The sequence below is a fragment of the Alosa pseudoharengus genome, unplaced genomic scaffold (genome assembly GCF_046254945.1).
Source record: "Alosa pseudoharengus isolate Yale_2024_CS ecotype anadromous, Long Island Sound unplaced genomic scaffold, YU_APseudo_1.1 YU_APseudo_1.1_scf_24, whole genome shotgun sequence".
Taxonomy (NCBI): domain Eukaryota; kingdom Metazoa; phylum Chordata; class Actinopteri; order Clupeiformes; family Clupeidae; genus Alosa; species Alosa pseudoharengus.
The window spans coordinates 12,150,501-12,167,040 of record NW_027468689.1 but is presented as its reverse complement, the minus strand read 5'-3'; the positions used below and the strand labels follow the sequence as shown (position 1 = coordinate 12,167,040).

The following is a 16,540-nucleotide window of genomic DNA, read 5'->3' as shown; positions in this document are numbered from 1 at the left end:
CGTCTTTTGACAGTGGATGAAGGGGATGTAGCTCAGTGGTAGAGCGCATGCTTCGCATGTATGAGGTCCCGGGTTCAATCCCCGGCATCTCCACTTATACATCCCTAAAGGAGGTCTGGCTACCGTCACAAGCCTTTGTACAGAGTTACACAAATGAAACAGCCTGTGGAGTGGACTTTACCACCGTCACAGGACAAGGCTTGTATTTTGTAGGCTCCTCCGTGGACTTCCACAATTACGATTGAAGCCTAAAGGTGTTGCGTGGCAAAACGTCTGGGCCGAGCAGTCCTATCTTACGTCAACAACTGAAGGGGATGTAGCTCAGTGGTAGAGCGCATGCTTTGCATGTATGAGGCCCCGGGTTCAATCCCCGGCATCTCCACTTATGCATCCCTAAAGGAGGTCTGGGTACCGTCACAAGCTGTTGTTCAGATTTTGTACGGAATTGTAAAAATGAAACAGCCTGTGGCATGGAGATTAGCACCATCAGAGGACAAGGCTTGTATTTTGTTGGCTCCTCCCTGGACTTCCACAATTACGATAGAAGCCTAAAGGTGTTGCACGGCACAATGTCTAGTCTGGGAAGTGCTTTGGTTTTGGCAACTACTGAAGGGGATGTAGCTCAGTGGTAGAGCGCATGCTTTGCATGTATGAGGTCCCGGGTTCAATCCCCGGCATCTCCATTTATGCAGCACTAAAGGGACTTTAGGGATTGTCGCAAGCCTCGAGAACGTTTGTGGAGAGGAAAGGAGCAGTGTCAGAGGATCAGGCTTGTAGTTGTTGCTGACTTTGCCGCGGTTGATTCCTCTGTGGACCTCCGCAATTATGAATAAACCCCTGAAGTGCTAGCGTGGCACAACGTCTTGAATTGTAAGTGTCGTCTTTTGACAGTGGATGAAGGGGATGTAGCTCAGTGGTAGAGCGCATGCTTCGCATGTATGAGGTCCCGGGTTCAATCCCCGGCATCTCCACTTATACATCCCTAAAGGAGATCTGAGTACCGTCACAAGCTGTTGTTCAGAGTTTGTATGGAATTACACAAATGAAACGGAGATTAGCACTGTGAGAGGACAAGGCTTGTATTTTGTTGGCTCCTCCGTGGACTTCCACAATTACGATAGAAGCCTAAAGGTGTTGCGCGGCACAATGTCTAGTCTGGGAAGTGCTTTGGTTTTGGCAACTACTGAAGGGGATGTATCTCAGTGGTAGAGCGCATGCTTTGCATGTATGAGGTCCCGGGTTCAATCCCCGGCATCTCCATTTATGCAGCACTTAAGGGACTTTAGGGATTGTCGCAAGCCTCGAGAACGTTTGTGGAGAGGAAAGGAGCAGTGTCAGAGGATCAGGCTTGTAGTTGTTGCTGACTTTGGCCCGGTTGATTCCTCTGTGGACCTCCGCAATTATGAATAAAGCCCTGAAGTGCTAGCGTGGCACAACGTCTTGAATTGTAAGTGTCGTCTTTTGACAGTGGATGAAGGGGATGTAGCTCAGTGGTAGAGCGCATGCTTCGCATGTATGAGGTCCCGGGTTCAATCCCCGGCATCTCCACTTATACATCCCTAAAGGAGATCTGGGTACCGTCACAAGCCGTGGTCCAGAGTTTGTACAGAGTTACACAAATGAAACAGCCTGTGGAGTGGAGTTTAGCACTGGCAGAGGACAAGGCTTGTATTTTGTTGGCTCCTCCGTGGACTTCCACAATTACGATAGAAGCCTAAAGGTGTTGCGTGGCAAAACGTCTGGACCGAGCAGTGATATCTTACGTAAACAACTGAAGGGGATGTAGCTCAGTGGTAGAGCGCATGCTTTGCATGTATGAGGCCCCGGGTTCAATCCCTGGCATCTCCACTTATGCATCCCTAAAGGAGGTCTGGGTACCGTCACAAGCTGTTGTTCAGAGTTTGTATGGAATTACACACATGAAACGGAGATTAGCACTGTGAGAGGACTAGGCTTGTATTTTGTTGGCTCCTCCGTGGACTTCCACAATTACGATAGAAGCCTAAAGGGTTTGCGTGGCATAATGTCTGGGCCGGGAAGTGCTATCTTCTGACAACTGCAGAAGGGGATGTAGCTCAGTGGTAGAGCGCATGCTTCGCATGTATGAGGTCCCGGGTTCAATCCCCGGCATCTCCACTTATACATCCCTAAAGGAGGTCTGGCTACCGTCACAAGCCTTTGTACAGAGTTACACAAATGAAACAGCCTGTGGAGTGGACTTTACCACCGTCACAGGACAAGGCTTGTATTTTGTAGGCTCCTCCGTGGACTTCCACAATTACGATTGAAGCCTAAAGGTGTTGCGTGGCAAAACGTCTGGGCCGAGCAGTCCTATCTTACGTCAACAACTGAAGGGGATGTAGCTCAGTGGTAGAGCGCATGCTTTGCATGTATGAGGCCCCGGGTTCAATCCCCGGCATCTCCACTTATGCATCCCTAAAGGAGGTCTGGGTACCGTCACAAGCTGTTGTTCAGAGTTTGTACGGAATTGTAAAAATGAAACAGCCTGTGGCATGGAGATTAGCACCATCAGAGGACAAGGCTTGTATTTTGTTGGCTCCTCCCTGGACTTCCACAATTACAATAGAAGCCTAAAGGTGTTGCACGGCACAATGTCTAGTCTGGGAAGTGCTTTGGTTTTGGCAACTACTGAAGGGGATGTAGCTCAGTGGTAGAGCGCATGCTTTGCATGTATGAGGTCCCGGGTTCAATCCCCGGCATCTCCATTTATGCAGCACTAAAGGGACTTTAGGGATTGTCGCAAGCCTCGAGAACGTTTGTGGAGAGGAAAGGAGCAGTGTCAGAGGATCAGGCTTGTAGTTGTTGCTGACTTTGCCGCGGTTGATTCCTCTGTGGACCTCCGCAATTATGAATAAACCCCTGAAGTGCTAGCGTGGCACAACGTCTTGAATTGTAAGTGTCTTCTTTTGACAGTGGATGAAGGGGATGTAGCTCAGTGGTAGAGCGCATGCTTCGCATGTATGAGGTCCCGGGTTCAATCCCGGCATCTCCACTTGTACATCCCTAAAGGAGATCTGAGTACCGTCACAAGCTGTTGTTCAGAGTTTGTATGGAATTACACAAATGAAACGGAGATTAGCACTGTGAGAGGACAAGGCTTGTATTTTGTTGGCTCCTCCGTGGACTTCCACAATTACGATAGAAGCCTAAAGGTGTTGCGCGGCACAATGTCTAGTCTGGGAAGTGCTTTGGTTTTGGCAACTACTGAAGGGGATGTATCTCAGTGGTAGAGCGCATGCTTTGCATGTATGAGGTCCCGGGTTCAATCCCCGGCATCTCCATTTATGCAGCACTTAAGGGACTTTAGGGATTGTCGCAAGCCTCGAGAACGTTTGTGGAGAGGAAAGGAGCAGTGTCAGAGGATCAGGCTTGTAGTTGTTGCTGACTTTGGCCCGGTTGATTCCTCTGTGGACCTCCGCAATTATGAATAAAGCCCTGAAGTGCTAGCGTGGCACAACGTCTTGAATTGTAAGTGTCGTCTTTTGACAGTGGATGAAGGGGATGTAGCTCAGTGGTAGAGCGCATGCTTCGCATGTATGAGGTCCCGGGTTCAATCCCCGGCATCTCCACTTATACATCCCTAAAGGAGATCTGGGTACCGTCACAAGCCGTGGTCCAGAGTTTGTACAGAGTTACACAAATGAAACAGCCTGTGGAGTGGAGTTTAGCACTGGCAGAGGACAAGGCTTGTATTTTGTTGGCTCCTCCGTGGACTTCCACAATTACGATAGAAGCCTAAAGGTGTTGCGTGGCAAAACGTCTGGACCGAGCAGTGATATCTTACGTAAACAACTGAAGGGGATGTAGCTCAGTGGTAGAGCGCATGCTTTGCATGTATGAGGCCCCGGGTTCAATCCCTGGCATCTCCACTTATGCATCCCTAAAGGAGGTCTGGGTACCGTCACAAGCTGTTGTTCAGAGTTTGTATGGAATTACACACATGAAACGGAGATTAGCACTGTGAGAGGACTAGGCTTGTATTTTGTTGGCTCCTCCGTGGACTTCCACAATTACGATAGAAGCCTAAAGGGTTTGCGTGGCATAATGTCTGGGCCGGGAAGTGCTATCTTCTGACAACTGCAGAAGGGGATGTAGCTCAGTGGTAGAGCGCATGCTTCGCATGTATGAGGTCCCGGGTTCAATCCCCGGCATCTCCACTTATACATCCCTAAAGGAGGTCTGGCTACCGTCACAAGCCTTTGTACAGAGTTACACAAATGAAACAGCCTGTGGAGTGGACTTTACCACCGTCACAGGACAAGGCTTGTATTTTGTAGGCTCCTCCGTGGACTTCCACAATTACGATTGAAGCCTAAAGGTGTTGCGTGGCAAAACGTCTGGGCCGAGCAGTCCTATCTTACGTCAACAACTGAAGGGGATGTAGCTCAGTGGTAGAGCGCATGCTTTGCATGTATGAGGCCCCGGGTTCAATCCCCGGCATCTCCACTTATGCATCCCTAAAGGAGGTCTGGGTACCGTCACAAGCTGTTGTTCAGAGTTTGTACGGAATTGTAAAAATGAAACAGCCTGTGGCATGGAGATTAGCACCATCAGAGGACAAGGCTTGTATTTTGTTGGCTCCTCCCTGGACTTCCACAATTACAATAGAAGCCTAAAGGTGTTGCACGGCACAATGTCTAGTCTGGGAAGTGCTTTGGTTTTGGCAACTACTGAAGGGGATGTAGCTCAGTGGTAGAGCGCATGCTTTGCATGTATGAGGTCCCGGGTTCAATCCCCGGCATCTCCATTTATGCAGCACTAAAGGGACTTTAGGGATTGTCGCAAGCCTCGAGAACGTTTGTGGAGAGGAAAGGAGCAGTGTCAGAGGATCAGGCTTGTAGTTGTTGCTGACTTTGCCGCGGTTGATTCCTCTGTGGACCTCCGCAATTATGAATAAACCCCTGAAGTGCTAGCGTGGCACAACGTCTTGAATTGTAAGTGTCTTCTTTTGACAGTGGATGAAGGGGATGTAGCTCAGTGGTAGAGCGCATGCTTCGCATGTATGAGGTCCCGGGTTCAATCCCGGCATCTCCACTTGTACATCCCTAAAGGAGATCTGAGTACCGTCACAAGCTGTTGTTCAGAGTTTGTATGGAATTACACAAATGAAACGGAGATTAGCACTGTGAGAGGACAAGGCTTGTATTTTGTTGGCTCCTCCGTGGACTTCCACAATTACGATAGAAGCCTAAAGGTGTTGCGCGGCACAATGTCTAGTCTGGGAAGTGCTTTGGTTTTGGCAACTACTGAAGGGGATGTATCTCAGTGGTAGAGCGCATGCTTTGCATGTATGAGGTCCCGGGTTCAATCCCCGGCATCTCCATTTATGCAGCACTTAAGGGACTTTAGGGATTGTCGCAAGCCTCGAGAACGTTTGTGGAGAGGAAAGGAGCAGTGTCAGAGGATCAGGCTTGTAGTTGTTGCTGACTTTGGCCCGGTTGATTCCTCTGTGGACCTCCGCAATTATGAATAAAGCCCTGAAGTGCTAGCGTGGCACAACGTCTTGAATTGTAAGTGTCGTCTTTTGACAGTGGATGAAGGGGATGTAGCTCAGTGGTAGAGCGCATGCTTCGCATGTATGAGGTCCCGGGTTCAATCCCCGGCATCTCCACTTATACATCCCTAAAGGAGATCTGGGTACCGTCACAAGCCGTGGTCCAGAGTTTGTACAGAGTTACACAAATGAAACAGCCTGTGGAGTGGAGTTTAGCACTGGCAGAGGACAAGGCTTGTATTTTGTTGGCTCCTCCGTGGACTTCCACAATTACGATAGAAGCCTAAAGGTGTTGCGTGGCAAAACGTCTGGACCGAGCAGTGATATCTTACGTAAACAACTGAAGGGGATGTAGCTCAGTGGTAGAGCGCATGCTTTGCATGTATGAGGCCCCGGGTTCAATCCCTGGCATCTCCACTTATGCATCCCTAAAGGAGGTCTGGGTACCGTCACAAGCTGTTGTTCAGAGTTTGTATGGAATTACACACATGAAACGGAGATTAGCACTGTGAGAGGACTAGGCTTGTATTTTGTTGGCTCCTCCGTGGACTTCCACAATTACGATAGAAGCCTAAAGGGTTTGCGTGGCATAATGTCTGGGCCGGGAAGTGCTATCTTCTGACAACTGCAGAAGGGGATGTAGCTCAGTGGTAGAGCGCATGCTTCGCATGTATGAGGTCCCGGGTTCAATCCCCGGCATCTCCACTTATACATCCCTAAAGGAGGTCTGGCTACCGTCACAAGCCTTTGTACAGAGTTACACAAATGAAACAGCCTGTGGAGTGGACTTTACCACCGTCACAGGACAAGGCTTGTATTTTGTAGGCTCCTCCGTGGACTTCCACAATTACGATTGAAGCCTAAAGGTGTTGCGTGGCAAAACGTCTGGGCCGAGCAGTCCTATCTTACGTCAACAACTGAAGGGGATGTAGCTCAGTGGTAGAGCGCATGCTTTGCATGTATGAGGCCCCGGGTTCAATCCCCGGCATCTCCACTTATGCATCCCTAAAGGAGGTCTGGGTACCGTCACAAGCTGTTGTTCAGAGTTTGTACGGAATTGTAAAAATGAAACAGCCTGTGGCATGGAGATTAGCACCATCAGAGGACAAGGCTTGTATTTTGTTGGCTCCTCCCTGGACTTCCACAATTACGATAGAAGCCTAAAGGTGTTGCACGGCACAATGTCTAGTCTGGGAAGTGCTTTGGTTTTGGCAACTACTGAAGGGGATGTAGCTCAGTGGTAGAGCGCATGCTTTGCATGTATGAGGTCCCGGGTTCAATCCCCGGCATCTCCATTTATGCAGCACTAAAGGGACTTTAGGGATTGTCGCAAGCCTCGAGAACGTTTGTGGAGAGGAAAGGAGCAGTGTCAGAGGATCAGGCTTGTAGTTGTTGCTGACTTTGCCGCGGTTGATTCCTCTGTGGACCTCCGCAATTATGAATAAACCCCTGAAGTGCTAGCGTGGCACAACGTCTTGAATTGTAAGTGTCGTCTTTTGACAGTGGATGAAGGGGATGTAGCTCAGTGGTAGAGCGCATGCTTCGCATGTATGAGGTCCCGGGTTCAATCCCCGGCATCTCCACTTATACATCCCTAAAGGAGATCTGAGTACCGTCACAAGCTGTTGTTCAGAGTTTGTATGGAATTACACAAATGAAACGGAGATTAGCACTGTGAGAGGACAAGGCTTGTATTTTGTTGGCTCCTCCGTGGACTTCCACAATTACGATAGAAGCCTAAAGGTGTTGCGCGGCACAATGTCTAGTCTGGGAAGTGCTTTGGTTTTGGCAACTACTGAAGGGGATGTATCTCAGTGGTAGAGCGCATGCTTTGCATGTATGAGGTCCCGGGTTCAATCCCCGGCATCTCCATTTATGCAGCACTTAAGGGACTTTAGGGATTGTCGCAAGCCTCGAGAACGTTTGTGGAGAGGAAAGGAGCAGTGTCAGAGGATCAGGCTTGTAGTTGTTGCTGACTTTGGCCCGGTTGATTCCTCTGTGGACCTCCGCAATTATGAATAAAGCCCTGAAGTGCTAGCGTGGCACAACGTCTTGAATTGTAAGTGTCGTCTTTTGACAGTGGATGAAGGGGATGTAGCTCAGTGGTAGAGCGCATGCTTCGCATGTATGAGGTCCCGGGTTCAATCCCCGGCATCTCCACTTATACATCCCTAAAGGAGATCTGGGTACCGTCACAAGCCGTGGTCCAGAGTTTGTACAGAGTTACACAAATGAAACAGCCTGTGGAGTGGAGTTTAGCACTGGCAGAGGACAAGGCTTGTATTTTGTTGGCTCCTCCGTGGACTTCCACAATTACGATAGAAGCCTAAAGGTGTTGCGTGGCAAAACGTCTGGACCGAGCAGTGATATCTTACGTAAACAACTGAAGGGGATGTAGCTCAGTGGTAGAGCGCATGCTTTGCATGTATGAGGCCCCGGGTTCAATCCCTGGCATCTCCACTTATGCATCCCTAAAGGAGGTCTGGGTACCGTCACAAGCTGTTGTTCAGAGTTTGTATGGAATTACACACATGAAACGGAGATTAGCACTGTGAGAGGACTAGGCTTGTATTTTGTTGGCTCCTCCGTGGACTTCCACAATTACGATAGAAGCCTAAAGGGTTTGCGTGGCATAATGTCTGGGCCGGGAAGTGCTATCTTCTGACAACTGCAGAAGGGGATGTAGCTCAGTGGTAGAGCGCATGCTTCGCATGTATGAGGTCCCGGGTTCAATCCCCGGCATCTCCACTTATACATCCCTAAAGGAGGTCTGGCTACCGTCACAAGCCTTTGTACAGAGTTACACAAATGAAACAGCCTGTGGAGTGGACTTTACCACCGTCACAGGACAAGGCTTGTATTTTGTAGGCTCCTCCGTGGACTTCCACAATTACGATTGAAGCCTAAAGGTGTTGCGTGGCAAAACGTCTGGGCCGAGCAGTCCTATCTTACGTCAACAACTGAAGGGGATGTAGCTCAGTGGTAGAGCGCATGCTTTGCATGTATGAGGCCCCGGGTTCAATCCCCGGCATCTCCACTTATGCATCCCTAAAGGAGGTCTGGGTACCGTCACAAGCTGTTGTTCAGAGTTTGTACGGAATTGTAAAAATGAAACAGCCTGTGGCATGGAGATTAGCACCATCAGAGGACAAGGCTTGTATTTTGTTGGCTCCTCCCTGGACTTCCACAATTACGATAGAAGCCTAAAGGTGTTGCACGGCACAATGTCTAGTCTGGGAAGTGCTTTGGTTTTGGCAACTACTGAAGGGGATGTAGCTCAGTGGTAGAGCGCATGCTTTGCATGTATGAGGTCCCGGGTTCAATCCCCGGCATCTCCATTTATGCAGCACTAAAGGGACTTTAGGGATTGTCGCAAGCCTCGAGAACGTTTGTGGAGAGGAAAGGAGCAGTGTCAGAGGATCAGGCTTGTAGTTGTTGCTGACTTTGCCGCGGTTGATTCCTCTGTGGACCTCCGCAATTATGAATAAACCCCTGAAGTGCTAGCGTGGCACAACGTCTTGAATTGTAAGTGTCGTCTTTTGACAGTGGATGAAGGGGATGTAGCTCAGTGGTAGAGCGCATGCTTCGCATGTATGAGGTCCCGGGTTCAATCCCCGGCATCTCCACTTATACATCCCTAAAGGAGATCTGAGTACCGTCACAAGCTGTTGTTCAGAGTTTGTATGGAATTACACAAATGAAACGGAGATTAGCACTGTGAGAGGACAAGGCTTGTATTTTGTTGGCTCCTCCGTGGACTTCCACAATTACGATAGAAGCCTAAAGGTGTTGCGCGGCACAATGTCTAGTCTGGGAAGTGCTTTGGTTTTGGCAACTACTGAAGGGGATGTATCTCAGTGGTAGAGCGCATGCTTTGCATGTATGAGGTCCCGGGTTCAATCCCCGGCATCTCCATTTATGCAGCACTTAAGGGACTTTAGGGATTGTCGCAAGCCTCGAGAACGTTTGTGGAGAGGAAAGGAGCAGTGTCAGAGGATCAGGCTTGTAGTTGTTGCTGACTTTGGCCCGGTTGATTCCTCTGTGGACCTCCGCAATTATGAATAAAGCCCTGAAGTGCTAGCGTGGCACAACGTCTTGAATTGTAAGTGTCGTCTTTTGACAGTGGATGAAGGGGATGTAGCTCAGTGGTAGAGCGCATGCTTCGCATGTATGAGGTCCCGGGTTCAATCCCCGGCATCTCCACTTATACATCCCTAAAGGAGATCTGGGTACCGTCACAAGCCGTGGTCCAGAGTTTGTACAGAGTTACACAAATGAAACAGCCTGTGGAGTGGAGTTTAGCACTGGCAGAGGACAAGGCTTGTATTTTGTTGGCTCCTCCGTGGACTTCCACAATTACGATAGAAGCCTAAAGGTGTTGCGTGGCAAAACGTCTGGACCGGAGCAGTGATATCTTACGTAAACAACTGAAGGGGATGTAGCTCAGTGGTAGAGCGCATGCTTTGCATGTATGAGGCCCCGGGTTCAATCCCTGGCATCTCCATTTATGCATCCCTAAAGGAGGTCTGGGTACCGTCACAAGCTGTTGTTCAGAGTTTGTATGGAATTACACACATGAAACGGAGATTAGCACTGTGAGAGGACTAGGCTTGTATTTTGTTGGCTCCTCCGTGGACTTCCACAATTACGATAGAAGCCTAAAGGGTTTGCGTGGCATAATGTCTGGGCCGGGAAGTGCTATCTTCTGACAACTGCAGAAGGGGATGTAGCTCAGTGGTAGAGCGCATGCTTCGCATGTATGAGGTCCCGGGTTCAATCCCCGGCATCTCCACTTATACATCCCTAAAGGAGGTCTGGCTACCGTCACAAGCCTTTGTACAGAGTTACACAAATGAAACAGCCTGTGGAGTGGACTTTACCACCGTCACAGGACAAGGCTTGTATTTTGTAGGCTCCTCCGTGGACTTCCACAATTACGATTGAAGCCTAAAGGTGTTGCGTGGCAAAACGTCTGGGCCGAGCAGTCCTATCTTACGTCAACAACTGAAGGGGATGTAGCTCAGTGGTAGAGCGCATGCTTTGCATGTATGAGGCCCTGGGTTCAATCCCCGGCATCTCCACTTATGCATCCCTAAAGGAGGTCTGGGTACCGTCACAAGCTGTTGTTCAGAGTTTGTACGGAATTGTAAAAATGAAACAGCCTGTGGCATGGAGATTAGCACCATCAGAGGACAAGGCTTGTATTTTGTTGGCTCCTCCCTGGACTTCCACAATTACGAGAGAAGCCTAAAGGTGTTGCGCGGCACAATGTCTAGTCTGGGAAGTGCTTTGGTTTTGGCAACTACTGAAGGGGATGTAGCTCAGTGGTAGAGCGCATGCTTTGCATGTATGAGGTCCCGGGTTCAATCCCGGGCATCTCCATTTATGCAGCATTAAAGGGACTTTAGGGATTGTCGCAAGCCTCGAGAACGTTTGTGGAGAGGAAAGGAGCAGTGTCAGAGGATCAGGCTTGTAGTTGTTGCTGACTTTGGCGCGGTTGATTCCTCTGTGGACCTCCGCAATTATGAATAAAGCCCTGAAGTGCTAGCGTGGCACAACGTCTTGAATTGTAAGTGTCGTCTTTTGACAGTGGATGAAGGGGATGTAGCTCAGTGGTAGAGCGCATGCTTCGCATGTATGAGGTCCCGGGTTCAATCCCCGGCATCTCCACTTATACATCCCTAAAGGAGATCTGAGTACCGTCACAAGCTGTTGTTCAGAGTTTGTATGGAATTACACAAATGAAACGGAGATTAGCACTGTGAGAGGACAAGGCTTGTATTTTGTTGGCTCCTCCGTGGACATCCACAATTACGATAGAAGCCTAAAGGTGTTGCGCGGCACAATGTCTAGTCTGGGAAGTGCTTTGTTTTGGCAACTACTGAAGGGGATGTATCTCAGTGGTAGAGCGCATGCTTTGCATGTATGAGGTCCCGGGTTCAATCCCCGGCATCTCCATTTATGCAGCACTTAAGGGACTTTAGGGATTGTCGCAAGCCTCGAGAACGTTTGTGGAGAGGAAAGGAGCAGTGTCAGAGAATCAGGCTTGTAGTTGTTGCTGACTTTGGCCCGGTTGATTCCTCTGTGGACCTCCGCAATTATGAATAAAGCCCTCAAGTGCTAGCGTGGCACAACGTCTTGAATTGTAAGTGTCGTCTTTTGACAGTGGATGAAGGGGATGTAGCTCAGTGGTAGAGCGCATGCTTCGCATGTATGAGGTCCCGGGTTCAATCCCCGGCATCTCCACTTATACATCCCTAAAGGAGATCTGGGTACCGTCACAAGCCGTGGTCCAGAGTTTGTACAGAGTTACACAAATGAAACAGCCTGTGGAGTGGAGTTTAGCACTGGCAGAGGACAAGGCTTGTATTTTGTTGGCTCCTCCGTGGACTTCCACAATTACGATAGAAGCCTAAAGGTTTTGCGTGGCAAAACGTCTGGACCGAGCAGTGATATCTTACGTAAACAACTGAAGGGGATGTAGCTCAGTGGTAGAGCGCATGCTTTGCATGTATGAGGCCCCGGGTTCAATCCCTGGCATCTCCACTTATGCATCCCTAAAGGAGGTCTGGGTACCGTCACAAGCTGTTGTTCAGAGTTTGTATGGAATTACACACATGAAACGGAGATTAGCACTGTGAGAGGACTAGGCTTGTATTTTGTTGGCTCCTCCGTGGATTTCCACAATTACGATAGAAGCCTAAAGGGTTTGCGTGGCATAATGTCTGGGCCGGGAAGTGCTATCTTCTGACAACTGCAGAAGGGGATGTAGCTCAGTGGTAGAGCGCATGCTTCGCATGTATGAGGTCCTGGGTTCAATCCCCGGCATCTCCACTTATACATCCCTAAAGGAGGTCTGGCTACCGTCACAAGCCTTTGTACAGAGTTACACAAATGAAACAGCCTGTGGAGTGGACTTTACCACCGTCACAGGACAAGGCTTGTATTTTGTAGGCTCCTCCGTGGACTTCCACAATTACGATTGAAGCCTAAAGGTGTTGCGTGGCAAAACGTCTGGGCCGAGCAGTCCTATCTTACGTCAACAACTGAAGGGGATGTAGCTCAGTGGTAGAGCGCATGCTTTGCATGTATGAGGCCCCGGGTTCAATCCCCGGCATCTCCACTTATGCATCCCTAAAGGAGGTCTGGGTACCGTCACAAGCTGTTGTTCAGAGTTTGTACGGAATTGTAAAAATGAAACAGCCTGTGGCATGGAGATTAGCACCATCAGAGGACAAGGCTTGTATTTTGTTGGCTCCTCCCTGGACTTCCACAATTACGATAAAAGCCTAAAGGTGTTGCACGGCACAATGTCTAGTCTGGGAAGTGCTTTGGTTTTGGCAACTACTGAAGGGGATGTAGCTCAGTGGTAGAGCGCATGCTTTGCATGTATGAGGTCCCGGGTTCAATCCCCGGCATCTCCATTTATGCAGCACTAAAGGGACTTTAGGGATTGTCGCAAGCCTCGAGAACGTTTGTGGAGAGGAAAGGAGCAGTGTCAGAGGATCAGGCTTGTAGTTGTTGCTGACTTTGCCGCAGTTAATTCCTCTGTGGACCTCCGCAATTATGAATAAACACCTGAAGTGCTAGCGTGGCACAACGTCTTGAATTGTAAGTGTCGTCTTTTGACAGTGGATGAAGGGGATGTAGCTCAGTGGTAGAGCGCATGCTTCGCATGTATGAGGTCCCGGGTTCAATCCCCGGCTTCTCCACTTATACATCCCTAAAGGAGGTCTGGCTACCGTCACAAGCCTTTGTACAGAGTTACACAAATGAAACAGCCTGTGGAGTGGACTTTACCACCGTCACAGGACAAGGCTTATATTTTGTAGGCTCCTCCGTGGACTTCCACAATTACGATTGAAGCCTAAAGGTGTTGCGTGGCAAAACGTCTGGGCCGAGCAGTCCTATCTTACGTCAACAACTGAAGGGGATGTAGCTCAGTGGTAGAGCGCATGCTTTGCATGTATGAGGCCCCGGGTTCAATCCCCGGCATCTCCACTTATGCATCCCTAAAGGAGGTCTGGGTACCGTCACAAGCTGTTGTTCAGAGTTTGTACGGAATTGTAAAAATGAAACAGCCTGTGGCATGGAGATTAGCACCATCAGAGGACAAGGCTTGTATTTTGTTGGCTCCTCCCTGGACTTCCACAATTACGATAGAAGCCTAAAGGTGTTGCACGGCACAATGTCTAGTCTGGGAAGTGCTTTGGTTTTGGCAACTACTGAAGGGGATGTAGCTCAGTGGTAGAGCGCATGCTTTGCATGTATGAGGTCCCGGGTTCAATCCCTGGCATCTCCATTTATGCAGCACTAAAGGGACTTTAGGGATTGTCGCAAGCCTCGAGAACGTTTGTGGAGAGGAAAGGAGCAGTGTCAGAGGATCGATCAGGCTTGTAGTTGTTGCTGACTTTGCCGCGGTTGATTCCTCTGTGGACCTCCGCAATTATGAATAAACCCCTGAAGTGCTAGCGTGGCACAACGTCTTGAATTGTAAGTGTCGTCTTTTGACAGTGGATGAAGGGGATGTAGCTCAGTGGTAGAGCGCATGCTTCGCATGTATGAGGTCCCGGGTTCAATCCCCGGCATCTCCACTTATACATCCCTAAAGGAGATCTGAGTACCGTCACAAGCTGTTGTTCAGAGTTTGTATGGAATTACACAAATGAAACGGAGATTAGCACTGTGAGAGGACAAGGCTTGTATTTTGTTGGCTCCTCCGTGGACTTCCACAATTACGATAGAAGCCTAAAGGTGTTGCGCGGCACAATGTCTAGTCTGGGAAGTGCTTTGGTTTTGGCAACTACTGAAGGGGATGTATCTCAGTGGTAGAGCGCATGCTTTGCATGTATGAGGTCCCGGGTTCAATCCCCGGCATCTCCATTTATGCAGCACTTAAGGGACTTTAGGGATTGTCGCAAGCCTCGAGAACGTTTGTGGAGAGGAAAGGAGCAGTGTCAGAGGATCAGGCTTGTAGTTGTTGCTGACTTTGGACCGGTTGATTCCTCTGTGGACCTCCGCAATTATGAATAAACCCCTGAAGTGCTAGCGTGGCACAACGTCTTGAATTGTAAGTGTCGTCTTTTGACAGTGGATGAAGGGGATGTAGCTCAGTGGTAGAGCGCATGCTTCGCATGTATGAGGTCCCGGGTTCAATCCCCGGCATCTCCACTTATACATCCCTAAAGGAGATCTGGGTACCGTCACAAGCCGTGGTCCAGAGTTTGTACAGAGTTACACAAATGAAACAGCCTGTGGAGTGGAGTTTAGCACTGGCAGAGGACAAGGCTTGTATTTTGTTGGCTCCTCCGTGGACTTCCACAATTACGATAGAAGCCTAAAGGTGTTGCGTGGCAAAACGTCTGGACCGAGCAGTGATATCTTACGTAAACAACTGAAGGGGATGTAGCTCAGTGGTAGAGCGCATGCTTTGCATGTATGAGGCCCCGGGTTCAATCCCTGGCATCTCCATTTATGCATCCCTAAAGGAGGTCTGGGTACCGTCACAAGCTGTTGTTCAGAGTTTGTATGGAATTACACACATGAAACGGAGATTAGCACTGTGAGAGGACTAGGCTTGTATTTTGTTGGCTCCTCCGTGGACTTCCACAATTACGATAGAAGCCTAAAGGGTTTGCGTGGCATAATGTCTGGGCCGGGAAGTGCTATCTTCTGACAACTGCAGAAGGGGATGTAGCTCAGTGGTAGAGCGCATGCTTCGCATGTATGAGGTCCCGGGTTCAATCCCCGGCATCTCCACTTATACATCCCTAAAGGAGGTCTGGCTACCGTCACAAGCCTTTGTACAGAGTTACACAAATGAAACAGCCTGTGGAGTGGACTTTACCACCGTCACAGGACAAGGCTTGTATTTTGTAGGCTCCTCCGTGGACTTCCACAATTACGATTGAAGCCTAAAGGTGTTGCGTGGCAAAACGTCTGGGCCGAGCAGTCCTATCTTACGTCAACAACTGAAGGGGATGTAGCTCAGTGGTAGAGCGCATGCTTTGCATGTATGAGGCCCCGGGTTCAATCCCCGGCATCTCCACTTATGCATCCCTAAAGGAGGTCTGGGTACCGTCACAAGCTGTTGTTCAGAGTTTGTACGGAATTGTAAAAATGAAACAGCCTGTGGCATGGAGATTAGCACCATCAGAGGACAAGGCTTGTATTTTGTTGGCTCCTCCCTGGACTTCCACAATTACGATAGAAGCCTAAAGGTGTTGCGCGGCACAATGTCTAGTCTGGGAAGTGCTTTGGTTTTGGCAACTACTGAAGGGGATGTAGCTCAGTGGTAGAGCGCATGCTTTGCATGTATGAGGTCCCGGGTTCAATCCCGGGCATCTCCATTTATGCAGCATTAAAGGGACTTTAGGGATTGTCGCAAGCCTCGAGAACGTTTGTGGAGAGGAAAGGAGCAGTGTCAGAGGATCAGGCTTGTAGTTGTTGCTGACTTTGGCGCGGTTGATTCCTCTGTGGACCTCCGCAATTATGAATAAAGCCCTGAAGTGCTAGCGTGGCACAACGTCTTGAATTGTAAGTGTCGTCTTTTGACAGTGGATGAAGGGGATGTAGCTCAGTGGTAGAGCGCATGCTTCGCATGTATGAGGTCCCGGGTTCAATCCCTGGCATCTCCACTGATACATCCCTAAAGGAGATCTGAGTACCGTCACAAGCTGTTGTTCAGAGTTTGTATGGAATTACACAAATGAAACGGAGATTAGCACTGTGAGAGGACAAGGCTTGTATTTTGTTGGCTCCTCCGTGGACATCCACAATTACGATAGAAGCCTAAAGGTGTTGCGCGGCACAATGTCTAGTCTGGGAAGTGCTTTGGTTTTGGCAACTACTGAAGGGGATGTATCTCAGTGGTAGAGCGCATGCTTTGCATGTATGAGGTCCCGGGTTCAATCCCCGGCATCTCCATTTATGCAGCACTTAAGGGACTTTAGGGATTGTCGCAAGCCTCGAGAACGTTTGTGGAGAGGAAAGGAGCAGTGTCAGAGGATCAGGCTTGTAGTTGTT

At 49.3% G+C, this 16,540-nt stretch overlaps 57 non-coding genes across 57 annotated transcripts; all 57 read left to right on the top strand.

The window, feature by feature from the left end:
* The first annotated feature begins 21 nt into the window (after positions 1 to 21).
* Positions 22 to 93, top strand: trnaa-cgc (transfer RNA alanine (anticodon CGC)). Its single transcript has one exon. It is a non-coding gene; the product is annotated as a tRNA-Ala (tRNA).
* Positions 94 to 310: 217 nt separating this feature from the next.
* Positions 311 to 382, top strand: trnaa-ugc (transfer RNA alanine (anticodon UGC)). Its single transcript has one exon. It is a non-coding gene; the product is annotated as a tRNA-Ala (tRNA).
* A 229-nt stretch (positions 383 to 611) lies between these two features.
* Positions 612 to 683, top strand: trnaa-ugc (transfer RNA alanine (anticodon UGC)). The gene has a single exon. It is a non-coding gene; the product is annotated as a tRNA-Ala (tRNA).
* Positions 684 to 899: 216 nt separating this feature from the next.
* On the top strand, positions 900 to 971 carry trnaa-cgc (transfer RNA alanine (anticodon CGC)). Its single transcript has one exon. It is a non-coding gene; the product is annotated as a tRNA-Ala (tRNA).
* Positions 972 to 1,188: 217 nt separating this feature from the next.
* On the top strand, positions 1,189 to 1,260 carry trnaa-ugc (transfer RNA alanine (anticodon UGC)). The gene has a single exon. It is a non-coding gene; the product is annotated as a tRNA-Ala (tRNA).
* A 216-nt stretch (positions 1,261 to 1,476) lies between these two features.
* trnaa-cgc (transfer RNA alanine (anticodon CGC)) lies at positions 1,477 to 1,548 on the top strand. Its single transcript has one exon. It is a non-coding gene; the product is annotated as a tRNA-Ala (tRNA).
* A 228-nt stretch (positions 1,549 to 1,776) lies between these two features.
* Positions 1,777 to 1,848, top strand: trnaa-ugc (transfer RNA alanine (anticodon UGC)). The gene has a single exon. It is a non-coding gene; the product is annotated as a tRNA-Ala (tRNA).
* Positions 1,849 to 2,064: 216 nt separating this feature from the next.
* trnaa-cgc (transfer RNA alanine (anticodon CGC)) lies at positions 2,065 to 2,136 on the top strand. The gene has a single exon. It is a non-coding gene; the product is annotated as a tRNA-Ala (tRNA).
* Positions 2,137 to 2,353: 217 nt separating this feature from the next.
* On the top strand, positions 2,354 to 2,425 carry trnaa-ugc (transfer RNA alanine (anticodon UGC)). The gene has a single exon. It is a non-coding gene; the product is annotated as a tRNA-Ala (tRNA).
* A 229-nt stretch (positions 2,426 to 2,654) lies between these two features.
* On the top strand, positions 2,655 to 2,726 carry trnaa-ugc (transfer RNA alanine (anticodon UGC)). The gene has a single exon. It is a non-coding gene; the product is annotated as a tRNA-Ala (tRNA).
* Positions 2,727 to 2,942: 216 nt separating this feature from the next.
* On the top strand, positions 2,943 to 3,013 carry trnaa-cgc (transfer RNA alanine (anticodon CGC)). The gene has a single exon. It is a non-coding gene; the product is annotated as a tRNA-Ala (tRNA).
* Positions 3,014 to 3,230: 217 nt separating this feature from the next.
* On the top strand, positions 3,231 to 3,302 carry trnaa-ugc (transfer RNA alanine (anticodon UGC)). Its single transcript has one exon. It is a non-coding gene; the product is annotated as a tRNA-Ala (tRNA).
* A 216-nt stretch (positions 3,303 to 3,518) lies between these two features.
* trnaa-cgc (transfer RNA alanine (anticodon CGC)) lies at positions 3,519 to 3,590 on the top strand. The gene has a single exon. It is a non-coding gene; the product is annotated as a tRNA-Ala (tRNA).
* A 228-nt stretch (positions 3,591 to 3,818) lies between these two features.
* Positions 3,819 to 3,890, top strand: trnaa-ugc (transfer RNA alanine (anticodon UGC)). The gene has a single exon. It is a non-coding gene; the product is annotated as a tRNA-Ala (tRNA).
* Positions 3,891 to 4,106: 216 nt separating this feature from the next.
* trnaa-cgc (transfer RNA alanine (anticodon CGC)) lies at positions 4,107 to 4,178 on the top strand. The gene has a single exon. It is a non-coding gene; the product is annotated as a tRNA-Ala (tRNA).
* Positions 4,179 to 4,395: 217 nt separating this feature from the next.
* On the top strand, positions 4,396 to 4,467 carry trnaa-ugc (transfer RNA alanine (anticodon UGC)). The gene has a single exon. It is a non-coding gene; the product is annotated as a tRNA-Ala (tRNA).
* Positions 4,468 to 4,696: 229 nt separating this feature from the next.
* trnaa-ugc (transfer RNA alanine (anticodon UGC)) lies at positions 4,697 to 4,768 on the top strand. Its single transcript has one exon. It is a non-coding gene; the product is annotated as a tRNA-Ala (tRNA).
* A 216-nt stretch (positions 4,769 to 4,984) lies between these two features.
* On the top strand, positions 4,985 to 5,055 carry trnaa-cgc (transfer RNA alanine (anticodon CGC)). Its single transcript has one exon. It is a non-coding gene; the product is annotated as a tRNA-Ala (tRNA).
* A 217-nt stretch (positions 5,056 to 5,272) lies between these two features.
* Positions 5,273 to 5,344, top strand: trnaa-ugc (transfer RNA alanine (anticodon UGC)). Its single transcript has one exon. It is a non-coding gene; the product is annotated as a tRNA-Ala (tRNA).
* A 216-nt stretch (positions 5,345 to 5,560) lies between these two features.
* Positions 5,561 to 5,632, top strand: trnaa-cgc (transfer RNA alanine (anticodon CGC)). Its single transcript has one exon. It is a non-coding gene; the product is annotated as a tRNA-Ala (tRNA).
* Positions 5,633 to 5,860: 228 nt separating this feature from the next.
* Positions 5,861 to 5,932, top strand: trnaa-ugc (transfer RNA alanine (anticodon UGC)). Its single transcript has one exon. It is a non-coding gene; the product is annotated as a tRNA-Ala (tRNA).
* A 216-nt stretch (positions 5,933 to 6,148) lies between these two features.
* On the top strand, positions 6,149 to 6,220 carry trnaa-cgc (transfer RNA alanine (anticodon CGC)). The gene has a single exon. It is a non-coding gene; the product is annotated as a tRNA-Ala (tRNA).
* A 217-nt stretch (positions 6,221 to 6,437) lies between these two features.
* Positions 6,438 to 6,509, top strand: trnaa-ugc (transfer RNA alanine (anticodon UGC)). The gene has a single exon. It is a non-coding gene; the product is annotated as a tRNA-Ala (tRNA).
* A 229-nt stretch (positions 6,510 to 6,738) lies between these two features.
* Positions 6,739 to 6,810, top strand: trnaa-ugc (transfer RNA alanine (anticodon UGC)). The gene has a single exon. It is a non-coding gene; the product is annotated as a tRNA-Ala (tRNA).
* Positions 6,811 to 7,026: 216 nt separating this feature from the next.
* trnaa-cgc (transfer RNA alanine (anticodon CGC)) lies at positions 7,027 to 7,098 on the top strand. Its single transcript has one exon. It is a non-coding gene; the product is annotated as a tRNA-Ala (tRNA).
* Positions 7,099 to 7,315: 217 nt separating this feature from the next.
* Positions 7,316 to 7,387, top strand: trnaa-ugc (transfer RNA alanine (anticodon UGC)). Its single transcript has one exon. It is a non-coding gene; the product is annotated as a tRNA-Ala (tRNA).
* Positions 7,388 to 7,603: 216 nt separating this feature from the next.
* Positions 7,604 to 7,675, top strand: trnaa-cgc (transfer RNA alanine (anticodon CGC)). The gene has a single exon. It is a non-coding gene; the product is annotated as a tRNA-Ala (tRNA).
* A 228-nt stretch (positions 7,676 to 7,903) lies between these two features.
* trnaa-ugc (transfer RNA alanine (anticodon UGC)) lies at positions 7,904 to 7,975 on the top strand. Its single transcript has one exon. It is a non-coding gene; the product is annotated as a tRNA-Ala (tRNA).
* A 216-nt stretch (positions 7,976 to 8,191) lies between these two features.
* On the top strand, positions 8,192 to 8,263 carry trnaa-cgc (transfer RNA alanine (anticodon CGC)). The gene has a single exon. It is a non-coding gene; the product is annotated as a tRNA-Ala (tRNA).
* Positions 8,264 to 8,480: 217 nt separating this feature from the next.
* trnaa-ugc (transfer RNA alanine (anticodon UGC)) lies at positions 8,481 to 8,552 on the top strand. Its single transcript has one exon. It is a non-coding gene; the product is annotated as a tRNA-Ala (tRNA).
* A 229-nt stretch (positions 8,553 to 8,781) lies between these two features.
* Positions 8,782 to 8,853, top strand: trnaa-ugc (transfer RNA alanine (anticodon UGC)). Its single transcript has one exon. It is a non-coding gene; the product is annotated as a tRNA-Ala (tRNA).
* Positions 8,854 to 9,069: 216 nt separating this feature from the next.
* Positions 9,070 to 9,141, top strand: trnaa-cgc (transfer RNA alanine (anticodon CGC)). The gene has a single exon. It is a non-coding gene; the product is annotated as a tRNA-Ala (tRNA).
* Positions 9,142 to 9,358: 217 nt separating this feature from the next.
* trnaa-ugc (transfer RNA alanine (anticodon UGC)) lies at positions 9,359 to 9,430 on the top strand. Its single transcript has one exon. It is a non-coding gene; the product is annotated as a tRNA-Ala (tRNA).
* Positions 9,431 to 9,646: 216 nt separating this feature from the next.
* trnaa-cgc (transfer RNA alanine (anticodon CGC)) lies at positions 9,647 to 9,718 on the top strand. Its single transcript has one exon. It is a non-coding gene; the product is annotated as a tRNA-Ala (tRNA).
* Positions 9,719 to 9,947: 229 nt separating this feature from the next.
* Positions 9,948 to 10,019, top strand: trnaa-ugc (transfer RNA alanine (anticodon UGC)). Its single transcript has one exon. It is a non-coding gene; the product is annotated as a tRNA-Ala (tRNA).
* Positions 10,020 to 10,235: 216 nt separating this feature from the next.
* trnaa-cgc (transfer RNA alanine (anticodon CGC)) lies at positions 10,236 to 10,307 on the top strand. Its single transcript has one exon. It is a non-coding gene; the product is annotated as a tRNA-Ala (tRNA).
* Positions 10,308 to 10,524: 217 nt separating this feature from the next.
* trnaa-ugc (transfer RNA alanine (anticodon UGC)) lies at positions 10,525 to 10,596 on the top strand. The gene has a single exon. It is a non-coding gene; the product is annotated as a tRNA-Ala (tRNA).
* A 229-nt stretch (positions 10,597 to 10,825) lies between these two features.
* Positions 10,826 to 10,897, top strand: trnaa-ugc (transfer RNA alanine (anticodon UGC)). The gene has a single exon. It is a non-coding gene; the product is annotated as a tRNA-Ala (tRNA).
* A 216-nt stretch (positions 10,898 to 11,113) lies between these two features.
* On the top strand, positions 11,114 to 11,185 carry trnaa-cgc (transfer RNA alanine (anticodon CGC)). Its single transcript has one exon. It is a non-coding gene; the product is annotated as a tRNA-Ala (tRNA).
* Positions 11,186 to 11,401: 216 nt separating this feature from the next.
* On the top strand, positions 11,402 to 11,473 carry trnaa-ugc (transfer RNA alanine (anticodon UGC)). Its single transcript has one exon. It is a non-coding gene; the product is annotated as a tRNA-Ala (tRNA).
* A 216-nt stretch (positions 11,474 to 11,689) lies between these two features.
* Positions 11,690 to 11,761, top strand: trnaa-cgc (transfer RNA alanine (anticodon CGC)). The gene has a single exon. It is a non-coding gene; the product is annotated as a tRNA-Ala (tRNA).
* Positions 11,762 to 11,989: 228 nt separating this feature from the next.
* On the top strand, positions 11,990 to 12,061 carry trnaa-ugc (transfer RNA alanine (anticodon UGC)). Its single transcript has one exon. It is a non-coding gene; the product is annotated as a tRNA-Ala (tRNA).
* Positions 12,062 to 12,277: 216 nt separating this feature from the next.
* On the top strand, positions 12,278 to 12,349 carry trnaa-cgc (transfer RNA alanine (anticodon CGC)). The gene has a single exon. It is a non-coding gene; the product is annotated as a tRNA-Ala (tRNA).
* Positions 12,350 to 12,566: 217 nt separating this feature from the next.
* Positions 12,567 to 12,638, top strand: trnaa-ugc (transfer RNA alanine (anticodon UGC)). Its single transcript has one exon. It is a non-coding gene; the product is annotated as a tRNA-Ala (tRNA).
* Positions 12,639 to 12,867: 229 nt separating this feature from the next.
* trnaa-ugc (transfer RNA alanine (anticodon UGC)) lies at positions 12,868 to 12,939 on the top strand. Its single transcript has one exon. It is a non-coding gene; the product is annotated as a tRNA-Ala (tRNA).
* Positions 12,940 to 13,155: 216 nt separating this feature from the next.
* On the top strand, positions 13,156 to 13,227 carry trnaa-cgc (transfer RNA alanine (anticodon CGC)). Its single transcript has one exon. It is a non-coding gene; the product is annotated as a tRNA-Ala (tRNA).
* Positions 13,228 to 13,444: 217 nt separating this feature from the next.
* trnaa-ugc (transfer RNA alanine (anticodon UGC)) lies at positions 13,445 to 13,516 on the top strand. Its single transcript has one exon. It is a non-coding gene; the product is annotated as a tRNA-Ala (tRNA).
* Positions 13,517 to 13,745: 229 nt separating this feature from the next.
* Positions 13,746 to 13,817, top strand: trnaa-ugc (transfer RNA alanine (anticodon UGC)). Its single transcript has one exon. It is a non-coding gene; the product is annotated as a tRNA-Ala (tRNA).
* Positions 13,818 to 14,037: 220 nt separating this feature from the next.
* On the top strand, positions 14,038 to 14,109 carry trnaa-cgc (transfer RNA alanine (anticodon CGC)). Its single transcript has one exon. It is a non-coding gene; the product is annotated as a tRNA-Ala (tRNA).
* Positions 14,110 to 14,326: 217 nt separating this feature from the next.
* trnaa-ugc (transfer RNA alanine (anticodon UGC)) lies at positions 14,327 to 14,398 on the top strand. The gene has a single exon. It is a non-coding gene; the product is annotated as a tRNA-Ala (tRNA).
* Positions 14,399 to 14,614: 216 nt separating this feature from the next.
* Positions 14,615 to 14,686, top strand: trnaa-cgc (transfer RNA alanine (anticodon CGC)). Its single transcript has one exon. It is a non-coding gene; the product is annotated as a tRNA-Ala (tRNA).
* A 228-nt stretch (positions 14,687 to 14,914) lies between these two features.
* trnaa-ugc (transfer RNA alanine (anticodon UGC)) lies at positions 14,915 to 14,986 on the top strand. Its single transcript has one exon. It is a non-coding gene; the product is annotated as a tRNA-Ala (tRNA).
* A 216-nt stretch (positions 14,987 to 15,202) lies between these two features.
* On the top strand, positions 15,203 to 15,274 carry trnaa-cgc (transfer RNA alanine (anticodon CGC)). Its single transcript has one exon. It is a non-coding gene; the product is annotated as a tRNA-Ala (tRNA).
* Positions 15,275 to 15,491: 217 nt separating this feature from the next.
* On the top strand, positions 15,492 to 15,563 carry trnaa-ugc (transfer RNA alanine (anticodon UGC)). The gene has a single exon. It is a non-coding gene; the product is annotated as a tRNA-Ala (tRNA).
* A 229-nt stretch (positions 15,564 to 15,792) lies between these two features.
* On the top strand, positions 15,793 to 15,864 carry trnaa-ugc (transfer RNA alanine (anticodon UGC)). Its single transcript has one exon. It is a non-coding gene; the product is annotated as a tRNA-Ala (tRNA).
* A 216-nt stretch (positions 15,865 to 16,080) lies between these two features.
* Positions 16,081 to 16,152, top strand: trnaa-cgc (transfer RNA alanine (anticodon CGC)). Its single transcript has one exon. It is a non-coding gene; the product is annotated as a tRNA-Ala (tRNA).
* A 217-nt stretch (positions 16,153 to 16,369) lies between these two features.
* Positions 16,370 to 16,441, top strand: trnaa-ugc (transfer RNA alanine (anticodon UGC)). The gene has a single exon. It is a non-coding gene; the product is annotated as a tRNA-Ala (tRNA).
* The last annotated feature ends 99 nt before the right edge of the window (positions 16,442 to 16,540 follow it).